The following is a 22966-nucleotide window of genomic DNA, read 5'->3' on the forward strand; positions in this document are numbered from 1 at the left end:
ATTTTTGACCCAGGCAGAAAGCCCTAAAGAACTTGGTCTGATACAGGTGACACATCAAAGTCCTTGAGAGTTTTCACAGAGCACAAAAAGAATTAATATAACTAAATATTTTATTTGAACAATATAAAGAGACTCTTGGTGACCCATTTGGGTTTTAGGTTTGGGTTTTTTTTTTGGCAAAGAAGTGGTTTGCCATCTCCTCCAGCTTTTTTCCAGATGAGAAAGTCAGGCAGACAAGGTTAAGGAACTTGCCCAAAGTCACACAACTAGTAACTGCGGTCAGATTTGAGCTCAAGGAGATTCCAAGTCTGGCACTGCGCCACCCACCTATACTATATTATATAATAATTACATCTAAAATAGAATTGAAGCACTGAAGGTCACAATGGCTAACAATTACATAGTGCTTTTATATAGTATAGTAATATAGTATATAGTAGAGTTTATATGGATATTTATATTATATGAGCAAGGTCCAATGCTAAAAACTCTATAAACAGCTTCTTACAAAACCATTTTGAAAGGTGGTTGAATTTGACTACCAGACTCATCTAAATTCTTTTATAGTAGGCTAAGAAGACAAATTCTTTTTTTTTGCTTGTAAATTACTTTGTTTTTTATTGAACATGATATATATATATATATATATATATATATAGTATTTTTTTAAAATTCATTTTTATTAAAGATATTATTTGAGTTTTACAATTTTCCCCCAATCTTACTTCCCTCCCCCCACCCCACCATGGAAAGCAATCTGAGAAGACAAAATTCTTAAGGCAGTGTAGTATAATGGGTAGGTGTGCAAATTAAATCTTTTCCTTTTGTAATTTCGAGCTCTCAACTAAAATTAAATCATTATACTTTAACCTGAGCATGGAGCTAGATCTTGAAGTATTAAAATACTGATATTTTGCTCATATTATTATAAGAGTCCAGTACTCTGCTCTAGATCTCAAATTTAATTAACTTCAAACTGTTAACTGGACTGATAAGATCTTAGGATTCTGCTTTTCATAGATGAGAGCATTTTAAGATATCCTTGCTATATCAACTTCACAGAAAACCATGATCACTATCTTCTATACTTTTAAATAATTTTCAAGATATAGTTATGTCTTTTAACAATTAAATTTAATCCAAGATAATCAAAGAAGAATTCTCTTTCTAACAATATTTCTAATACAATCAATTATAAAATAATTGTTTCACAGTCTTGATTTTAAAACAATCTGCTTTAAGATCACATGCTATCAAATTATTTGATCCATGCATTTTTCAACACTTTTTCTTAGTGCCAAAAAGTAGAATAAAGTTTGACTGATCATAATTTCCTCACTTAAAATGAAATCAAAATTAATTACACCTGAATCTATGTTTCCAAATGGTATTGTATAGAATACCTAAGAAATAATTTTAATTATTTAGTTTTATTCATTACAAAGCTCATTAATTTCAAGCACTTCATAAAGTCTATCATTTTCAACTAGTTCACTGACAGATTTAAAGTGGCTGCCCCTCATTTTAAATTCTAAACTACCACAATTATCCCAAAAATATAATTAAGAGACCTTAAGAACACATTTCTGATGTACTTTTCAAGACATTATTAAATCTGGATTTATAATCAATAATGGTTAATATTTAAATTTTAGTTTATCTAAGAGTCATTTAATGTAATCACTTCAAAAAAAAAAGAGCTCATTTGGAGACCTAAGAAAACTCATTTTTAAATACATGATGGTATTTCCAACTCCTATACCTTTTTTATTTTAATTTCCTTTCAAACCATCCAAATAGCCTGAAAGAGCAGAGCAGCTTGACATTTTCATTCCCAAGGTTTGGAGTCAGGGAATTTTAATCTACAAATCATTAAAGAATTTTCTGATTCCTCAAACCTTGTTTAACATGTTTGAACTTTCTTTTTTTAGCTTACTCTCTCTCTCTCTCTCTCTCTCTCTCTCTCTCTCTCTCTCTCTCTCTCTCTCTCTCCCCCCTCCCCTCCCCCCTCCCCCTCTCTCCCCTTCCCCCTCCCCCTCTCTCCCCCCCCCACCCCTTTCACTTTCTCTCATATCTGTCTTGCTTTATACTGACTAGGGTGGACATATACTCACACACCTAAAAGGAAAAAAAAATTCCCTTGAAATTCCACTGATACTACTTTCAAATCCACTTCTTTTTTTTATCGTTGATATGACCTTCCTCTCTGGGTCATAAACTGGAAATATCAGTTTATGACTCAATCCTAAAGAAGGGCAATGCCAAAGAATGTTCCCATTACTAAATCATTGCACTCATTTCACACACCAGCAAGGTTATGCTTAAGATTCTACAAGTTGGGTTTCAGCGGGATATGAACTGAGAGTCACCAGAGGAGCAGACTAGTTTTCTAACAGACAGAGGAAACCTACCATTTACTAGCTTATGGAGAAAAACATCTATCTCTGCTTCATTGTTTACCCTAAATCCTTTGATGATATGGATCACAACAAAATGTGGTAAGTCCTTGTATCACACAAGAAGAACCAGTATGAGTTCAGAAGCATCAGTTAGAATCAAATATGGAACAAATGACTGGTTTAAAATTGGGAAAGGAGTACAAGGCTGTATATTGTCACTTATTTATTTATCTTACATGCACCATGTGAAATGGTCAGGCTAGATGAATCAAAAGTCAGAATTAAGGTTTCCAGGGGAAAGATCAACAATCTCAGATATGTAGATGATATCACTCTAATGGCAGAAAGTAAAGAGGAATTAAGATTCTCTTGATGAGGTGAAAGAGGGTAATGTAAAAGCTGGCTTGAACTTAATATTTAAAAAAAAGAAAGCTAAGATCATGGCAACTGGTCCCATCACTTTCTGGTAAATAGAAGAAGAAATGGAAGCAGCATCATATTTTATATTCTTGGGCTCATCACTTGCAGACCATGGCTGCAGCATTAAATTAAAAGATTCTCATTCTTTGGGAAGGAAAGCTATGGCAAATCTGAATAGCATACCAAAAAGGAGAGACATAGAGTCAAAACTATGGTAGTCTGTGTCTGGAAATGCCCCCTTTCAACTCATAATCCTTCACTCCTTTCAAGGTTTAACTCATTTACCACCTTTTTTTATTTTTGAGGTTCTTCTTGAGTGTTTCTCAAAGTCCCCCAGTTAGTGTTTCTCCTTCCAAAAATTCCTTTGTATTTCCTTTATATCTACTTTTTTTCTTTTTTTTGTCTTCCCATCTCAGTTTTAGCTCAGGCCCCCTGCTCTTAATACATGCTTATTGAATTGAGTTGAATTTTTCTCATGAAAAGTGGAAGGCATGAAACATTGAAATATTTTTGATAAGACTTCTGCCCACCTACTTTTCCAATCAATTTAAGGTGTTTAAAATAATAATAATAAATAATAGTAAATAAAGTTAGGCACCTAGATGGCACATTGTATTAGAGTCAGAAAAACCTAAATTCCAATCTAGTCTCAGAAGTTACTACCTGTGTGACCCTGGACAAGTCAATTTTCCTTTGTATGCTTCAGTTTCCCCAATTATGAAATGAGACAAATGATAACCCTTGTCTCCAAAGATTGTGTAAAGTACTTATCATGGTTCTTGGCACCCAGTAAGTGCTTAATAAATGTTTGTTTCCTCATTATTTGTTTGAGTTTTTGTTAGGAAGAATCTATTGTAACCTAATAAAAATATATCAAAATAGGGGCAGCTAGGTGATGCAGTGGATAGAACACCAGCCCTGGAGTCAGGAGTCCCTGAGTTCAAATATGGCCACAGACACTTAATAATTACCTAGCTGGGTGGCATTTGGCAAGCCACTTAACCCCATTGCCTTGCAAAAACTAATATATAATATATAATATATATATATATATATATATATATATATATATTTGTTTAAAAAGACCAAATGCATTTCAAAATAATCCAGAGATTTCAAAGAAAGAGATAAGTGCTATCTTAAGGCAAATGAGAGGAAGAGATGAGGCTGGGGACCCTAAGCTAATCCAATTTATTTGACTGTACATTCTAATTATAGCAAAGAGAGATATCCTGATTAGTTATAATTATTCATTTTTATAAAGCTCGTCACTAGTATTGGACCTTTGGTCAGGAAGATCTAAATTTCAATCCTATTTCAGACACTTGCCAGCCATGTGACCCTGGGCAAGTCATTTGTCTGCTTCAGTTTCTTTATGTTGAAATAGAGATAATAATAGCTCCTACCTTATGGGGATGCCATAAGGATCAAATGACAACATATATAAAGTGTTTTGCAAACTTTACAATGCTGTATAAATGCTAGCCATTATTACCTATTATTATTTAAAAAAGTCAGAAACACTAATTTACAAAGACAAATATTGCTTTTTATAAGGTTAATCAGGAATTCATCCTGTAGGATTTTGGGGGGGACAGGGGGAAGGGTTTGAAAATTCTAGGATCTTAAATAGCATGGTGGCAGGCACCTCCCCACCATGATCAAAGTATGCAAAGATACAATTTGTTAAGCTTCATGGGGGAAGAAAATCTATTATTTCCAGTTCATCTGCTGCACAAGTAACAGATACTCTCTCCCAATCTCCAGCAATGCCCTACTCTCTTATCAATAATCTCTTTCATTCTAGCAGGCTCTTTTAATTGTCCTTTCTACCTAAGAATTCCTATATCCATAGAATCATAGTACTTGATTTAGGAGCCATTAAGTTCAGACCATAATATGAAAGGAATCCCCAATATCACAAATCCAATTGATTGTCCTCTAATCTCTGCTTAAATATCTACAAGGAAGGGGAACCATCTCTGAAAACAGTTCACTTCTCTCACTGTTCAGTTTTCCTTAAAAATGCACAAAAATGGGGTGGCTAGGTGGTGCAGTAGATAGAGCACTGGCCCTGGAGTCAGGAGTACCTGGGTTCAAATGTGACCTCAGACACTTAATAATTACCTAGCTGTGTGGCCTTTGGCAAGCCATTTAACCCCATTGCCTTGCAAAAAAAAAACTAAAAAAAAATTCTTATTTTTGATAGCTTATTTAAAATCCAAAAAACATAAAAAAATAAAAAAATGAGAGTTTGTGGTTTCAACTAAGAACAAATTTAGTGGCACCCCAAGAAAAGAAGCAAACATTTATGAAGTGCCTACTATGTGCCACACATTTTCTGTTTTACAGCTGAGGAAGCCAAGGCAGATAGATAGATGAAGTGATCTGCCAAGAGTCACAAAGCTATTAAGTGTCTAAAATCAAATTTGAACTCAGGTCTCCTGACTTGGGGTCCAACACTTGATCCACAGCACCATTTACCTACCTCTAAAAATAATAACAGCTTTGTAAGGTGCAAAGTGCTTTACAAATATCATCTCATTTTTCCTTCACAACAGACCTGAGAGGCAGGTACCATTATTTTCCCCATTTTAGAGAAATGTTTGCCTAGGGTCATATAGCTAATAAATATCTGAGACTAGATTTGAACTCCTCTTTCTGACTCCAGAAGTCCCTAATAAGAAGAAAATCCCGACATATATCAAAATATTCATAGCAACTGTGAGAGCAAAGAATTGGATAAAAATAGATTGAATAAATGATTAAATAAATTGTGGCACATGAAGTAATTTATTGTACTTGAAGAAATGACAAAGGTAATGAAAAAAGGAATCAGGGAAAAATCTACACAAACTGAGGCAGAATGAAGTAAGCAGAACCAAGGAAACAAAATGCACAATCATACAATGTAAATAGAAAGAACCACCACAAAAAAAAAGTCAAAAGTGAATATTGCAAAATTAGAAAGAACAAATATGACTCAAGGAAGAGATATGAAAAGATATTCTCACTGTGGCCATCCCTTTGCAGAGGTAAGAGGTCCACAATGTTGTACATTATTCATATTGTAAGACATTTTCTATGTACTGAATTATGCTGATATTTTTCTTTTAGTTATTCTGATTTTTCCTCTCTTTTTTCTTTTTTTTTCTTTAAAAGTTACTACTTGTTGGGAGGATTTTGAAAAGATAGTGGAGTAAGGCAGAAAATTACCTCGTACATTTCCCCTCAAATAATTTAAAATAATGCCTAAGAGTGAATTTTAGAGCTACAGAAATAATTAAAAGTTGGGGTCCAGCCCAAGACAATTTGGGAGAATTTTAGGTGTAAGAAAGACTTGATCTGGGGGAGGGGGGACAGAACGCAAATACCTCTGGCTACTGAATCAACAACCAGTAAGCCCTGAGGGCAGCTGTGTAGGTGGCAGCCTTAGCTCTGGTGGCACTGACTGTGGGGGTCGGACTGCTGATGGGGAAGATTCCCAAGTCCCAGGTGTCCTGACCTTGGGGTGTCCCTGGCTATGGATGTAGGCAACAAAGAGTGAGCACCAGCTTGGCAGGACAATTCCAGGGAGGTGGGGGCTCTGCTGGCTGGGACCACGCTCTAGCCAGCAGAGTCCTGGGTGTCCCTACCAGGCCAGAGCCACAAGAGAGACTGCAGGGAGGAAGAGGCTTGCCATGGCGGTGTTGAGGGAGTCCTGGTTTCAGCTCAGGGTGGAGAGGAGTACCTAAGGACTAACTCACAGTGAAACTTAGAGAGCAACAGCACAAAAAAAACTGAAGTTTGAGACATTATCTCCACCCCCCCCCACTAGACACTGACTAACACAAAGTTAACAACCATGAAATAAGCCACTTTTGAGGACTCAGAAGAGGAAAAAACCTGATCCTGGATAGCTACTGTGTTAAAAGAGAAGATGTGGGTTCAAAACGCAGAAGACAGTGAAGTCAAAACAGCTACTTCTACTTCGGAAAAACTGTAATATGGTCAGAAATCCAAAGAGGGTTCTTGGAAGAGTTTAAAAACAACTTTAAAAATTAAATGAGGGGTGGCTACGTGGCTTAGCGGATAAAGCACTGGCCCTGGAGGCAAGAGTACCTGGGTTCAAATCTGGTCTCAGACACTTAATAATTACCTAGCTGTGTAGCCTTGGGCAAGCCACTTAACCCCATTTGCCTTGCAAAAAAAAAAAAACCTACAAAGAAAAATTAAATGAGAGATTGAGGAAAAATTGGGGGGGGAGTAATGCAAGAAAATATTTTTAAAAGTATAAAAAGAAAATCAACCAGTTGGGAAAGGATTCAAAAACTTATAGAAGAAAATTATTCCTTAAATTTTAGGATTGGGCAAGGAGAAGCTTAAGACTTCATAAGGCATTAAGAAATAGAAAAACAAAATCAAAAGAACAAAAAAAAATACTAACAGCAACATTGTATGATTGATCAACTATTTTTAGCCTCAGCTCTCCTCAACAATATAGCAAAGACAATTCTAAAAGACCTGTGATGGAAAATGCCATCCACATTCAGAGAAAGAACTATAGAATCTGAATGCAGATCAACACATATTATTTTCACCTTAAAAAAATATTTTTGCTTTTCCCTTTTCGTGATCTTTCCCTTTTTTTCTGATTCTTCTTTCACAGCATAACATATGGAAATATGTGTAACAAAATTATACATGTATAACCCATATCAGATTATAAACTATCCTAGGGGAAGGAGAGGTGGAGAAATCTCCAGATGGCCAGTAGGAGGTGTTGGTGGCTTTCTCTGGAGTGTCTGTGACCTTGATTGAGGCCTTCTCCCTTAACCCAGGACCTTGAAAACAAATCCTGAGGTAGATGTTCTTTCTCTTGGCTTTTCTTTCTGGGGTTTGTGGATCAGATTTCTGTTAAGAGATTTATTTCATATCATAGATGGGGAAAGATCTGGAGACTTTAGAACTGTGCCTGTCTTCTCTCTGCCATCTTAGCTGGAAGTCCATGAAAGAAAACTTTTCAAAAAATTTATGTCGAAAACTATCTTTACACACAATTGGAAAAATAAATTCTTAAAAAATGCCAGGGTAAAAACAAAGAATGAAAAAATGGAAGAGAGTGTGAAACATCTCATTAGAAAAACAACTAATCTGGGGGGAAAAAAATCAAGGAGAGACAATTTAAGAATTGTTGGACTAACTGAAAGATATGATTTTTTAAAAAGGGAGTATAGACATTGTACTTCATAAATTATTAAGGAAATTTGCTCTGAAATTTTAGAAATAGGAATAAAATAAAAATTGAAAAAAAAACCCTAATAAAGATCCTCAAATGAAAACTCATAGGAACATTATAGCTACGTTTTGAAGCTCCCAGGTCTTTAATAGGAATGACTTGTATTTTGTCAAAAGTATCTATTGTTAAAATCATATGATTTTTGTTACTTTTGTTATTGTCATATCAATTATGTTAAAAGTTTCCCTTATGTTAAATAAACCCTGGTATAAATCCCACTTGGTCACCATGGATAATCTTGGTGAGGTTTAAGCAAATTTCTCCTTAAAATGATAAGAAGCAGTTACCTAAAATCATCAGCAAGTATTACTTGTAATGAAGATAATCAAAAATCCTTCCCAATAATATCAAGAAAGATCAATATCCTTAATATTATTCAATATTACTAATATTAACAGGCAACTAGATAGCACAGTGGGTGGATCACTGACCCTGAAGTAAGGAAGAACTGAGTTCAACTGTGACCCAAGACACTAGCTGTTTGACTTTGAACAAGTCACTTAACCCTGATCGTCTCACATCCAGGGCCATCTCCATTTTCCTGGTTCACATCTGACTCCTGGACACAGATGACTCCAGAGGAGAAAGTGAGGCTGATGACTTAGCACAGCCCCCTCACTAAAATCCAATTCATGTGCATGTCATGGTATCACTTCCCTGATGTCACGGTCTTCTTCAAAATGAAGGACAAAACATTTATTACTAATATTATTCAACATTGCATTAGAAATGTTAGCAATAGGGCAGCTAGGTAGAGTAGTGGATAAAGCACCAGCCTTGGAGTCAGGAGTACCTGGGTTCAAATCTGGTCTCAGACACTTAATAATTACCTAGCTGTGTGGCCTTGGGCAAGCCACTTAACCCCATTTGCCTTGCCAAAAAAAAAAAAATGTTAGCAATAGCAATAAAAGAAGAAAAAGAAATTGAAGTAATCAAAATGGGCAATAAAGTAATAAAATAAAATAAAGTAATAAAATAAAGTAATAAAATAAAAAAAATACTTTTCCCTTCCTATGTACTTGGAAAATCCAAGAGATTCAACTAAGGCTAGTTGAAATAGGTAATAACTTTAGCAAAATAACAGGATATAAAATAAGCCCATATAAATCATTAGTATTTCTATATATTACCAACAAATATTCCATTCAAAATAATGATAGCATAAAATACTTGGCAGTATATCTGCCCAGGCAAACCCTGGAACACCATGAACATGATTATAAAACATTTTTTAAACAAATAAAGTCAGATTTAAATAAATGGAGAAATATCAGTTGTTCATAGGTGGACAGAGCCAATCCAATAAAATTGACATTCCTTCCTAAGCTAATCTACTTGTTCAATGCCATCCCAACTAAATTACAAAAAAAAAATTTAATAGAGCTAGAAAAATAACCAAATTTATTTGAATAAAAGAGTCAAGAATATCAAAGGAATTAATGAAAAAAATACAAAGGATTCTCTGGTACTTGCTATGAAATAAAAAGGTGGATCAGTAGCACAGAACAGATATACAATGACAATAGTAAATTATAAAGATCTTGTATTTGACAGATGTAAAGATTTAAGCTCTGGAGATAAAATATTCAGTATTTGGTTAAAAAAATTATTGGGAAAACTGGAAAGCAATCTGGAAGAAATTGTGTATAGACTAATATCTTAAACAATTTATCAAGTTGAAGTCAAAAGTGTTACATAACCTACATATAAAAGGAGATATCACAAATAAATGAGAACATGAATCATTTCTCATTTATGATATCTCCCTTTATATCCATCAGACTTATGAATAGGAGAATTTATGAATAAACAAGAGATAGAAAGCATTTTGGAATATAAAATAGATAATTTTGATTATATTAAATTTAAAATGTTTTATATAAATAAAACTAATGTAGCCAAGATTAGAAAGAACAGAAAACTGGAAGGGGAGGGGTATATTTTATAGACAATCTCAGATACAGGTCTGATATCTCAAATACATGGAGAACTTTGTCAAATTTATAAGAATAAGAGTCTGCTGAAATGGTTTGCTGGGGGTGGGGGGAGAGCGATTATTGGGCATGTTCCAGGTTCTTAGAGCCACAGGTGAGAGTTAGGTTGTTGAAAAGGCAGAGCAGCCCTGAAAAGTTTTGGCAGTCTTAGACAATTGGTACTAGTCTTTCTTGAACACACCCTACACACCAATGAGATAGAGTTGGGGAGAGGAAAAAGAGAATAAGCATTTATATAGCTCTTACCATGTGTAGGCACTGTAACAACATATATTAGATGCTCATATCAACCTTGGGAAGTAGATTCTATTATTATTCCCCCTTTATAGTTGAGGAAACTGAGGTAGACAGAGCATAAGTAATTTCCTAGGTTGACCCGGCTAGTGTCTGAGGCTGAATCTGAATTCAGAACTTCTTGGCTCTAGGCCCAGTGCTCTTCCCAAGGCATGACCCATTGCCACAGTAAGTAGCAAATATATTTTCCTGAGTGGGCATAAGTTCAAGTCTTGTTTTGTTTTTCCTTTTCTCTCTCAGCATTGTGTCTCATTACTTGTCCTAAATATCTAAAAGTAAAGTATCTTTCCCTTCAACCACAATTTCTTTAAATACAGCATAAAATAGAAGTCCCCTCAACCATCAGGGTCATCCTTTGGGCTCCTGTGGAGAACTGAAAGTGAATTCTAATCCATAGGAGGACAGGAGCAGGTCTGTTAGTGTGTGCTCATTTTTCCAGTAAGGCAGGGTTGGGATACACCGATCTTCATTTTCAGATTTGTAACCCATGAATGGGGAAAGTCCTCCCTCCACACCTCTGCTGGAGCAGCTGAATTTAAGACAACCTAGGCGAGACTAGGGTTTCTGAATTTGGAGGTGTGCTGTCTAATCAAATCCAATTAGCAATTACTAAGAACCTTCTAGGTGCCAGGAACTGGGTTAGTTCTGGTGGTACCAAGAAAAAAAAAACGAAATTCTGTTTGTTCTCCATTTTCCCCAACTAGGATAATTGGAAGTCTGAAGGAATTAGATCAACTTCAAAAACAGACAAACCAAAAAAAGCAAAGGTCCTTCCAAAGATACACAAATCTCTTCTCCCATTTGCCCAAGGTGGATGTGGTCCACCCACACCAGAGGGGCATCTGTATCTCATGAAGTGATATCAAATTATCTTGGCATCTGGAAAGCTCACAGATGGGTGGATCAGAGTGTCAACCAAAGAGGGCACACTTTTTCCTCAACTTTCCATCCGTTTCTTAGGATTTTCCTTCTTCCTCTTTTGTTTTTAAGGTTTTTGCTAGGCAATGGGGTTAAGTGACTTGCCCAAGGTCATATAAGCTGGGTAATTAGTAAGTATCTGAATCTGGATCTGAACTGAGGTCCTCCAGTCTCCAGAGCTGGTGCTCTATTCACTTTGCCACCAAGCGGTCCCACCCTCCTCTGTTTTCAAAACAAGAGTAGCTTGCCCACCTACTGCCTGTTTAACTCAGAGAAGGAAATTAACTCTCACTGTTTAAAGAGTGGCAATTAGATTGCATTGTAAACTGAGAATGGGTTTGTTCAACACCTTTTTTAACTGGGTAACTCAAGTCTCATCCCCTGATTCCAACCCTACAAAACCTCAATAATAATAATAATAATAATAGCACCCCTTCCTTTGTAATGAAGCTTTTAATAAGAGCTAATTGAAATAATGTCTCTAATGTCTCTTTTACAAACCTTAAAACCCCTAGGTAAGTGGTAATTATTATTACCTCATTTCCTCTAATTAACCTTTCTGTACAGGTACTTTGAAGATGAAAATTGATGAACACTTTTAAACTTTTCTTCTCATTGACATCTGGCTTTTTATTATTTGCTTGGAGACTGTTTGTTCTCTCTGAGTCCAGTTTTTAAATGGCTACAAAGCACTCCCTCAGTACAATTTCCTTTAATCATAACAACATAATGAAGTAGTCAGTACAATTGTTAAAATCTTTCTTTTATAAACAATGGAAAGATTATGGCAGTGGATTGATAGAAGGCAGAGAACTTCAAAACAAGAATCAGTTCATCAAATTAATCTGTCAATTGTCAAAAATCATTAAGTACTTACTATAGGCTAGGTAGGCATTACCCTATGATCTGTGTGGGTAAGTGGATGGAGGTAGATATTGTACTAATGAATGGAGGAATCAAAGAAAAAGCAAAAAAAGTAGACTTGAATTCAAGTCCTATCTCTGACATGTACTGGCTGTGTGAACCTTTCAATTATGATTTTATGACTGATTCCCAGTGCATGTGCATCCTCATCCCCCTACCTAATTTTATCATAGACAGCTAGGGGGCACAGTGGATAGAGTGTTAGATAGACCTAGAGTTAGGAAGAGTCAAATTCATGAGTTCAAAACTCAGCAGGAAGCGATAGGAAGAGAATTTCATTTAAAATAACTGTAGATAATCTAAAATATTTGGGAGTCTGCCTGCCAAGAAGAGGCAGCTAGGTGAGATAATGGATAGAGCAATGGACTCCAATCAGAAAAACTCCCTTACCTGAGTTCAAAATGTCCTCAAGCACTTACCAGTTGTATGATCCTAAGTGAGTCACTTAACCTGGTTTGCCTCAGTTTCCTCCTCTGTAGAATGAGTTGGAGAAGGAAATGAAAAACCATTTCAGTATCTTTGCCAAGAAAATTCAAATGTGATTCATAACTAAATGACAACAACAAAACTTTTCCATTTCTAAACATCTATTTCCTATTTCAGGTCACAAAGGTAAGCCATTAATTATCATAATAAGTATAATATGCTTAAAGAACCCTAGAGGATCGATTTAAAAACTAGCTGAAAACAATTAGCAACTTCAACAAAGTTACAGGATACAAAATAAACTGGTATAAATTTTTAGTATTTCTATATGTTACATAGAAAACTCAGTATGAAGAGTTAGAAAAATTTCATTTAAAATAATTACAGATAGTATAAAATATTTGAGATTCTACCTATCAAGATTCACATGGAAACTATATCAACACAATTACAAAACACTCCACGCAAATAAAGACATTTAAAAAATTGAAGAAATATTGTATCTGGGTAAACTGAAGCAATATAATGAAATATACTACCTAAATTAATTTACTTAGTGCCATAATAACAAAATTCATCTGGAGGAACTAAAGATTAAACTATCAAAGGAATTAATGAAAAAAATGTGAAGGGAGTCTAGTAGTAGTAGTACCATATCTACACAATCGTAATCATCAAAATAATTTGGTATTGGATAAGAACTGAGTAGTTGGTCAATGGAATAAATTGGGTATTTAATATAGAGAAGTAAATCCTAGTTTTTGATAAACCCAAAGATATTAGCTATCTGGGCTCTCTGACAAAGAATATTTGACAAAACCTTCCGGAACAACTGGAAAGCAGGCCAGGGAAACCTAGGCATAGATCAATATCTCACATTATATACAAAGATTCAGACATAAAGATGATATAAGTATGGTTGGTTGGTTCTTGTCCTTTATTATCAAAAAAGACCAAAACAACAACACTGTGTTAGAGACAAGTTTCAGTTTCTCTAACTATAAGTTCAGAATGCTCAACCACAGGCTGGGCACAAATAGTCCATGGGCAAACCTGGGGTGAGTTCTTCAAATTTACACATCTCATTTCTTTTGAGCTTCTGCTTTGCTCATAAAGAACAGCACCCTTTTTGATAAGGGTACAACATGCTGGGCAGTCCTGGGCCAGTGTCTCCCATACTACACAATCAAGTCCAGTGTTCTTAAGAGAGTTCATGAGAACTTTGCCCAAAGGGTATAAAAATGTAAGGGATCCTTTGATCCAGCAAAACCACTACTAGGTCTGCATCCCAGAGATTATAAATAAAGGGGGAAAGACCCACACGTACAAGAATATTCATAGCAGTTCTTTTTGGTGGAAAAGATTTAGAAATTGAGGGGAAGTCTATCAATTTTTTTTTTAGGTTTTTGCAAGGCAAATGGGGTTAAATGGCTTGCCCAAGGCCACACAGCTAGGTAATTATTAAGAGTTTGAGACCAGATTTGAACCCAGGTACTCCTGACTCCAGGGCCGGTGCTTTATCCACTGCACCACCTAACCACCCTGAAGTCTATCAATTGGGGAATGACTGAAAAAGTTGTGTTATATGAATATAATGGGATAATATTTCTCTATAAGAAATGATGAGTAGGCAGATTTCCAGCAAAATATGGAAAGACTTACATGAACTGAAGCTGTGTGAAGAGAGCAGATCAGGAGAACATTGGACACTTTAACAGCAACACTGTATGATGATGAACTATGATGGACTTACCTCTTTTGAGCAATACAGTGACCAAAGACAATTTTAAAAGACTGTAAAATACCAGCCCCACCCAAAGAAAGAACTATGGAATCTGGATGCAGATCAAAGTATATTATATTGACCTTCTAAACTTTATTTTTTGCTTTTTCCCTCTCATGGTTTTTTTCCCCTTTTTGCTCTGATTTTTCTTTCACAACATGACCAATGTGGAAATAAGTGAAACAGGATTGTACTTGTATAACCTATTTCAGAATAATTGCTATTCTTGGGAGGGGGGAAAGGAAAGGTGAGAGGGAAAAAACTTTACAAAAATGCATGTGGTGGGGAGGGCAGCTAGGTGGTACAGTGGATACAGCACCGGTCCTGGAGTCAGGAGTACCTGAGTTCAAATCTGAAAACAGACACTTAATAATTGCCCAGCTGTGTGACCTTGAGTAAGTCACTTAACCCCATTGCCTTAATTAAAAAAAAGGAATGTTGGAAATTATGTCTACATATATAAGGAAAAATAAATATTTTTAAGAAAGATTTTATTTATTTTAAGTTTTACAGTTTTTCCCCTAATCTTGCTTCCCTCCCCTCAACCCCCCACAGAAGGCAATGTGTTAGGCTTTACATTGTTTCTGTGTTATACATTGATCCAAGTTGAATGTGATGAGAGATAAATCATATCCTTAAGGGAAAAAAAATGAAGTATAAGAGATAGCAAAATTATATAATAAGATAATGTTGTTGTTTTTTAAATTAAAAATAATAGTCTTTGGTCTTTGTTCAAACTCCACAATTCTTTCTATGGATACAGATGGTATTCTTCCATCACAGATATACCAAAATTGTGCCTGATTGTTTGCAGTGATGGAATGAGCAAGTCCATCAAGGTTGATCATCACTCCCATGTTACTGTTAGGGTGTGCAGTATTTTTCTGGTTCTGCTCATCTCTCTCAGCATCAGTTCATGCAAATCTTTCCAGGCTTCCCTGAATTCCCATCCCTCCTGGTTTCTAATAGAACAATAGTGTTCCATGACACATATATCACAGTTTGTTAAACCATTCCCCAACTGAAGGATATTCATTTATTTTCCAATTCTTTGCCACCACAAACTGGGCTGCTATGAATAGTTTTGTACAAGTAATGTTTTTAGCCTTTTTCATAATCTCTTCAGGGTATAGACCCAGTAATGGTATTGTGGGATCAAAGGGTATGCACATTTTTGTTGTCCTTTGGGCATAATTCCAAATTACTCTCCAGAAAGGTTGGATGAGTTCACAGCTCCACCAACAATGTATTAGTGTCACAGATTTCCCACATCCCTTCCAACATTGATCCTTGTCCTTTCTGGTCATAATGGCCAGTCTGAGAGGTGTGAAGTGGTACCTCAGAGATGCTTTAATTTGCATTTCTCTAATAAGTAGTGATTTAGAGCAATGTTTCATATGACTGGATAGCTTTGATTTCCTCATCTATAAATTGCCTTTGCATATCTTTTGACCATTTGTCAATTGGGGAATGGCTTGTTTTTTTGAAAATTTGACTCAGTTCTCTGTACAATAACATTTTAAAAAGGATCTTTAGAGTACTCTTATGTCAATATTTATGACCCTTCCCCCTACAACCCTCTTAACTGCTTGTCCTGTGTGAGTTCTCTATAAATTTAAATGTGAACCTCCCTGGAAAAAATACACTGCTAAGGTACTATATCCACAGTATTCAAAACATTTCCATTTACTGAAACCAATGATTGCACATATGGATGGTGTGGTGCTGGCTGATTGAGCACCTGTGTTTACTTGGTGTTAATTGTTAGATCAAAATTAGCACAAGCAACAGAGAATCAATTTAAACCTTGATGCATCTCAGCTACAGAGGTTCCACTAAGTGCACAATCATCTGCAAAGAGAAGATCCTGCACCAATACTCCCTTTATTTTGGTCTTGGCTTGTAGCCTTTTCAAGTTGAAGAATTTGCCATCAGTGCAATAGCTCACCTTTGATGCTTTGCTCATCCCCAGTGAAGGCATTTGATAATATGGCTGCAAACATCATGCTAAAAAACATGGGAACAAGGATACAGCCTTGTTTCACTCCCCTGATGATTAAGAAATCTCGAGAGCATCGACCACTATCCAAAACTCCGACAGACCATTCTGATGAACTTCTCTGGACAGCCACATTTTGATAGAATTTTCCATAAAGTCTCACAACTGACAGTATCAAAGACTTTGGTCAGATTGACAAATGTTTTATACAGACCTCTGTTCTGCTCTTGGCATTTTTTCTGGAGTTGGTGGGGAGCAAAAACCCTATTAATTGCTCTTTGACCCATTCTGAAACTACACTGGCTCTCAGGTGGGTGAAAGACAAATCTATTAAGGAGGACTCTGACAAGAATCTTGCCAGCAATGACTTAGAGAGAGAGAGGCACCTCTGTGATTTTCACAGGGCAATCCATTCCCTTTCCCTTTTTAGAGATGGACAATGGAGGCATCCTGGGGGATAACCTCCTCGTGCCTTTTAACCTGGAACATTTCAGTAAGGTTTTGTATGAGCAACGAATCCTCCACCTTGTAAATTTCAGCTGAAATAGAATCAGCACCAGGTGCTTTGCCAAAAAGAGATCAAGGGCATTCAAAATCTCTTCTTCAGTTAAAACTTCAGTTAGGGATGGATTAACTTCAACTGGAGGTAAATGGTCTCTGAATCCATGCTTTTCATCATTTCTTAGAGAACAATAGTATTTCTTTCCCCCCTTTATTTATTTTAATTTCATTTTTTAAAAATTACATGCAAAGATAGTTTTCAACATTCATTTTATATAATATTTCTAGTTCTACATTTGTCTCTCTTACTCCCTTCCCTCCCTGGTCTCCAAGATGGCAAGGAATCTGATATAGAATTTACATGTACAATCATATTAAACACACTTCTATATTAGTCAAGTTATGAAAGAAGAATCAGAACAAAAGGGGAACAAATTAAATGAAAGCAACAACATAAAACAAATTTTAAAAACTGAAAATAGTATGCTTTGGTCTTCATTCACACCCCATAGTTCTTTCTCTAAATGTGAATAGCATTTTCCATCAAGTCTTTATTGTCTTTGATAACTATATTGCTGAGAATAGCTAAGTCTATCATAGGTTATAATCAAATAATATTGCAGTTAATGTATAGAATATTATCCTGGTTCTGGTCCCTTCATTCAGCATCAGTTCCTGTAAGTCTTTCCAGGTTTTTCTGATATCTAACTGCTCATTATTTCTGAAAACAATAGTATTCCATGACATTTATATATTACAACTTGTTCAGCCATTTCTGAGTTGATGGACATCCCCTCAATTTCCAATTTTTTGTCACTACAAAAAGAGGTGCTATAAATATTTTTGTACATGTGAGCTCTATTCCATTTTTAATGGAAATCTTCATACAGAATCAGTAGTGGTATTACTCCATCAAAGTGGATGCCCAGTTTTATTGCCCTTTGGGAAAATGGTAGGATCAATTCAAAACTCCACCCACAGTGTATTAGTATTCTGGTTTTCTCACATCCCCTCCAACATTGATCTTTTCCCTTATGTTATATTAGCTAATCTGATAGGGAGAGATGGTACCTTGGAGTTGTTTTAATTTGCATTTCTCTAATTAATATTGATGTAAGCATTTTTTTCATATAACTACAGATAGCTTTAATTTCTTCTTCTAAAAACTTCCTGGTCTTTTCTTTTGCTCATTTATTAGTTTGGGAATAACTTGTAGGCTTACAAATTTGACTCAATTTTCTATATATTTTCAAAATGAGATCTTTATTGGAAATACTGGCTTTAAAAATGGTTTCCCAGCTTCCTATGTTTTTTCTAATCTTGGTTGCATTGGTCTTGCAGAAGCTTTATAATTTGATGTAATCAAAATCAATCTATTTTGCATTTTATCATGAGAGAACAGTAGTATTTCATCATATTTGTACAGCATATCTTATTTAGCCATCCTCCGATTGATGGGTGTCTCCTCAGTTTCTTATTCCTTTTTGGGGGGGGTTGCAAGGCAAGTGGGGTTAAGTGGCTTGCCCAAGGCCACACAACTAGGTAATTAATTAAGTGTCTGAGATCGGATTTGAACCCAGGTACTCCTGACTCCAAGGCAGGTGCTTTATCTACTATGACACCTAGCCGCCTCCAGTTTCTTATTCTTTACAACTACAAAAGGAACTGCAATAAATATTTTTGTACACATGGATCCTTTTCCATTTTCTTTGATCTCTTTGTGATATAGACCTAGTAGTGGCATTGATTGATGATGGTGTATGAAGAACACTATGGAAGTGTTCAGCTTATCTCTCCTGGATCACTGATTAATGTGATTTCATTAGCAATGAGTAGTTGAATGCACCATATGTCTTTGGCCTTTAAAGAACCTTCATGGGGGAGGCTAGGCTAGGTGGCACAGTGGATAGAGCACCGGCCTTGGAGTCAGGAGTACCTGAGTTCAAATCCGGCCTCAGACACTTAATAATTACCTAGTTGTGTGGCCTTGGGCAAGTCACTTAACCCCATTGCTTAACAAAAAAACCCTTCAGGGCATCAAAAAAGCATTTTGGATTATTGTTATCCACATAAAACTGAATTTCATCTGCCTTCTTACTGAGCCACCTACTAAGCTTTACTTGCACTTTACTTTTGATGGCATTAAATGCTTCCTTCTTAGAAATGTAAATCCTATGAAGTTCTTGTTTTTTCATTTAGCAACTTCTATATTTTCTCATCATTTTCATCAAAACAGTCTTGATGTTTATGGGTCAAATGAGCAAATGCGGTACTCTGCACCAAATTTCTGAAAGCTGCCCATTTCTTTTCTGCTTCACTGTGGCTGTGTATTGGTTCAATTTTCCCTCCAAGTTATCAACAAACTGTTACCATTCAGAGAGATACTTGACATTAATTCTTCTAGTATTCATTTTGCCTTGAAGCCTCAGCTTTGGTTGAATGTGAATATTGAGCTTGGAAAGGATGAGTCTGTGATCAGTCTAACACTATACCACACAATGCCTTTGTCACTCACATAGTGTCTTAGATGCCCCTGTTTGCTATGAGGGTGCATCCAGGAAGTTTTATCGAGTTTAGGTAAATGAAAGACAGTGTTTGTGATAAGGTTGTAAGGTGCACTTCTTCATTAGTAAGTGACCATTGCTATTGTTGTTTCCAACTCCATTCCTCCCAAGGACTACTTGCCATAGTAGTCTGAGCCTCATCTAGCATTAAAGTCATTCAGAATTATAAGTCTGTTCTCTTTTGGTACATTGATGATAAAGGTCTCCAGTCTTCATAAACTTTTTCTTTGACTTCATTGGGGTTCCTCATGGTGGGAACAAAGGCACTGAGGATGGTGGCCTAGTATTTTCCTGTAAGTGGAAGCTTTGTTATGAACCTGTCATTCATTCCTTTTAGTAGGCAGACAAGATGGTTGACTGGAATAGTTTTGATTGCAAAACCTACCCTGCTTCACAGTGTTCCCCTTCACTAACCTAAAGGGGTGATACCTTAAACAAATAAGGGTATCATGGAAGAAAATATCATCAGATAAAAGAAGAGCTTATATCTAAACTAGATAGAGATAGAGAGTCTCATAGAAGATAAAATGGGTCATTTTGATTACATAAAATTTTTGCATAAACAGAACTAATTCAGTCAAAATTAGAAGAAAAACAGGAAACTGGAGGAGAAAATTTGCAGCAATTTACTCTGATAAAGTTCTCATTTCTCAAATATATGAGGAGCTGAGTCAAATTTATAATAAGTACCATTTACCCAACTGACAAATGGTTAAGGGATATGAATAGGCAGTTTTTAGAGGGAGAAATCAAAGCTATCAATAATCATGTGAAAAAAATTCTCTGAATCACTAATAACTATAGAAATGCAAATTAAAACAACTCTGATGTAGCACCTCCCATTTATAAAATTGGTTAAGATAACAGAAAAGGGAAAGGAAATGATAAATACTGGAGTTAGTGGGAAAATAGATATACTAAAGCACTGTAGGTGGGACTGTGACTTAGTCTAACCTTTCTAGAGAATTAATTTGGAACTATGTCCAAAAAGTTATAAAACTATGTATATTCTTCAACTCAGAAATATCACTACTAGGTCTATACCCCAAAAAGATAAAAAATAGACAAGTATCTGTGTGTACAAAAAATATTGGTTGCAGTTCTTTATGAAAGAATAAGAAACTGAGGAGACACCCATCAATTGGAGGATGGCTAAATAAGATATGCTATACAAAAATGATGAAATACTATTGTTCTCTGAGAAATGATGAAAACCCTGGATTCAGAAAACCTGGGAAGACATATGAACTGATTTACAGGGAAGTGAACAGAACCAGAATGATGTACACAGAAGCAATAATATTACAAAAACTGTGAAAGACTTAATAACTCTGATCAATGCAATGATCCATCAAAATTCCAAAGTGCTCATAATGAAAAATGAACTTTGGGTGCAGAGCATATTTTCCCTGTTTTTCCTTATTTTCCTTATTTTCCCCACAGAACAAGACTGATGTAGAAATATGTTTTGCATGACTTGATGTGTGTAATGGATCTTGTATTTTTACATTCTTAATGCGTAGGGAAGAAGTGGGGAGGGAATTTGTAAAGGAAAATAAAATTGTATTTTAAAAAATGCAAGTAATTCCTCATTCCTGTTCTCCTTGCTATAGAAAGGTGAAAGGTGGTCAACAGCACCTTCTCTGACCAATTTCACTTATCCACCCCCATTTTTTATTCCAAAAGTTTTTTGAAGGATGCTCAAATCAACTTCACAAAATGTTTGAAGTGCCAACTGTGCGTATATTATATTAACTATTACAAGGGGAAAATGGCAGTATCTTGCCCTCCAGGAACTCAGATTCTATTAGGATGGTAAGTCTAGTACATTTTTCATTATGAATACTTTGGAAATAATACAAGGTCTTTTGAGAAGAGAGAGAGCAACTTAAGTAAGGGAGGAATTTGGGAAGCTTCACAAAGAAGTTAGCTCTTGTACTGAGCTTGGAAGGGACAAAAAAATTTTGCGAAGTGGAATTGAAGATAGATTTCTTTACAAGTGTGGACATCTTATAAGCAAATGCATGGATGTGGGAAATGAAGTATCAAAGAACAGCCAGCAATACATTTGGAATCTAAGAATTCCTGAAGGGGACTAACATGAAATAAGATTGGAAAAATAGGTTAGATCAGATTGTAAATCGACTTTTTAAAAGGGACAGGAGGAAAACAAGACAATTTTTCCCTGAATCTTTCTCTTCTCACCCCATCTCACCCAGTTCCTCACATTTCTAAATATTTCAAACATGATCATTCCAGTTTTTAATATATGAGCTTGGGGGACAACAGAGCATCCAAGTGGGGATATATAGTAGGTAGCTGAAGATTTAGAAATAGAAGAGAGAATATCACTTGCTCATAGTAATCTGAAAGTCATCAGCAGAGAGGACACCACTGAAGCAAAGTACATGAGTAAACTGTTGGTTAGAAGTTTTCTTTAATGCTATCCTTATAATGAGATAATTGTTTTGTCCTTTGTTCTCAAAAAATGACAAACACATGAGCTGAATTTGAGTGAAGGGATGCCGTGCCAAGTCACCAGCCTCACTTTCTCCTCGAGAGGCATCTGGGTCCAGTGATAACATGAATCAGGATGACTAGGGATGGCCCTGGAAAGTCAAAATTCCTCTAGCTGAGGCTCCCTTACCCCCCCCCCCCCCACCAGCCCAAGTTCCAGTAGGGCTGGCCTTTTGCTGTTTCTGAGAGCTAGCCTGGAGGTGTTTGCACTTCACTGGGCTAGAGGAACCTTGGGCTTGCGATCTTTCTTCACATCATCGTCTCTGGTTGTCCCAGAAAGAACACTATTCTGCCGCAACTTGTTTTTTTTCCCCTTCTTTTATTTAAGGCAGTGGGGTTAAGGCCCAAGGTCACACAACTAGGCAATTATTGTCTGAGGTGAAATTTGAACTCAGGTCCTCCTGACTCCAGGGCTGATGCTCTATCTACTGTGCCAACTAGCAGCCCCAACTTGTTTGTTTTTGCTGTTCTACTTTCACCCTGAGGGATTTGGGCTTTTTTTCTTTTTTGCTTGTTAGTGGAGGAAATAAGAGAGCTTGGAATTTTCTGACCTAGTCCACCAATTTCTTACGTCTCTCTCCTTAGAATGTAAGCTCCTCGAGAGCAGGGAGAATGTGGGTACCCCCCCCCTTCTCTAAAACTTTTCTTTGCTCAGCATAGTGCCTGGCACTAAAATATGCTTAAATACATGTCTCTTTCTTTCTTTTTAAATAAATAAGAAGACACTAAAAAAAAAAATGACCTGTATTGGTAAAAAACAAAACAGAAAGCTGAAATTTCAGTGCAGATTTCTAGACAATTCTAGTTTGAGGGTTCTTTCCTCTCTACTATCATAACCTATCTTTATCTCATCTTTTCCACTCTAAAGCTATGGTTTACAGAACAAAAGTGGAAAAATTGATTTAATATGGTGTTTTATTGTGAAAATTAGATAAACAAGGTTGAGGAA

At 36.0% G+C, this 22966-nt stretch overlaps 1 protein-coding gene across 2 annotated transcripts in view; it reads right to left on the reverse strand.

The window, feature by feature from the left end:
- DPPA5 (developmental pluripotency associated 5) overlaps positions 1 to 22966 on the reverse strand; it is a 91096-nt gene that overhangs the window by 49010 nt on the left and 19120 nt on the right. Inside the window, exon 3 of one of the 2 annotated variants that reach the window (XR_012478611.1) lies at positions 12647 to 12700. The exons of the other annotated variant lie outside the window; for it this stretch is intronic. The gene's annotated coding sequence lies outside the window, so the exon portion shown is untranslated. The remainder of the gene's footprint in view (positions 1 to 12646; positions 12701 to 22966) is intronic. 2 annotated transcript variants of the gene reach the window in all.

Source organism: Macrotis lagotis, chromosome 5, assembly GCF_037893015.1.
Source record: "Macrotis lagotis isolate mMagLag1 chromosome 5, bilby.v1.9.chrom.fasta, whole genome shotgun sequence".
Lineage (NCBI taxonomy): Eukaryota > Metazoa > Chordata > Mammalia > Peramelemorphia > Peramelidae > Macrotis > Macrotis lagotis.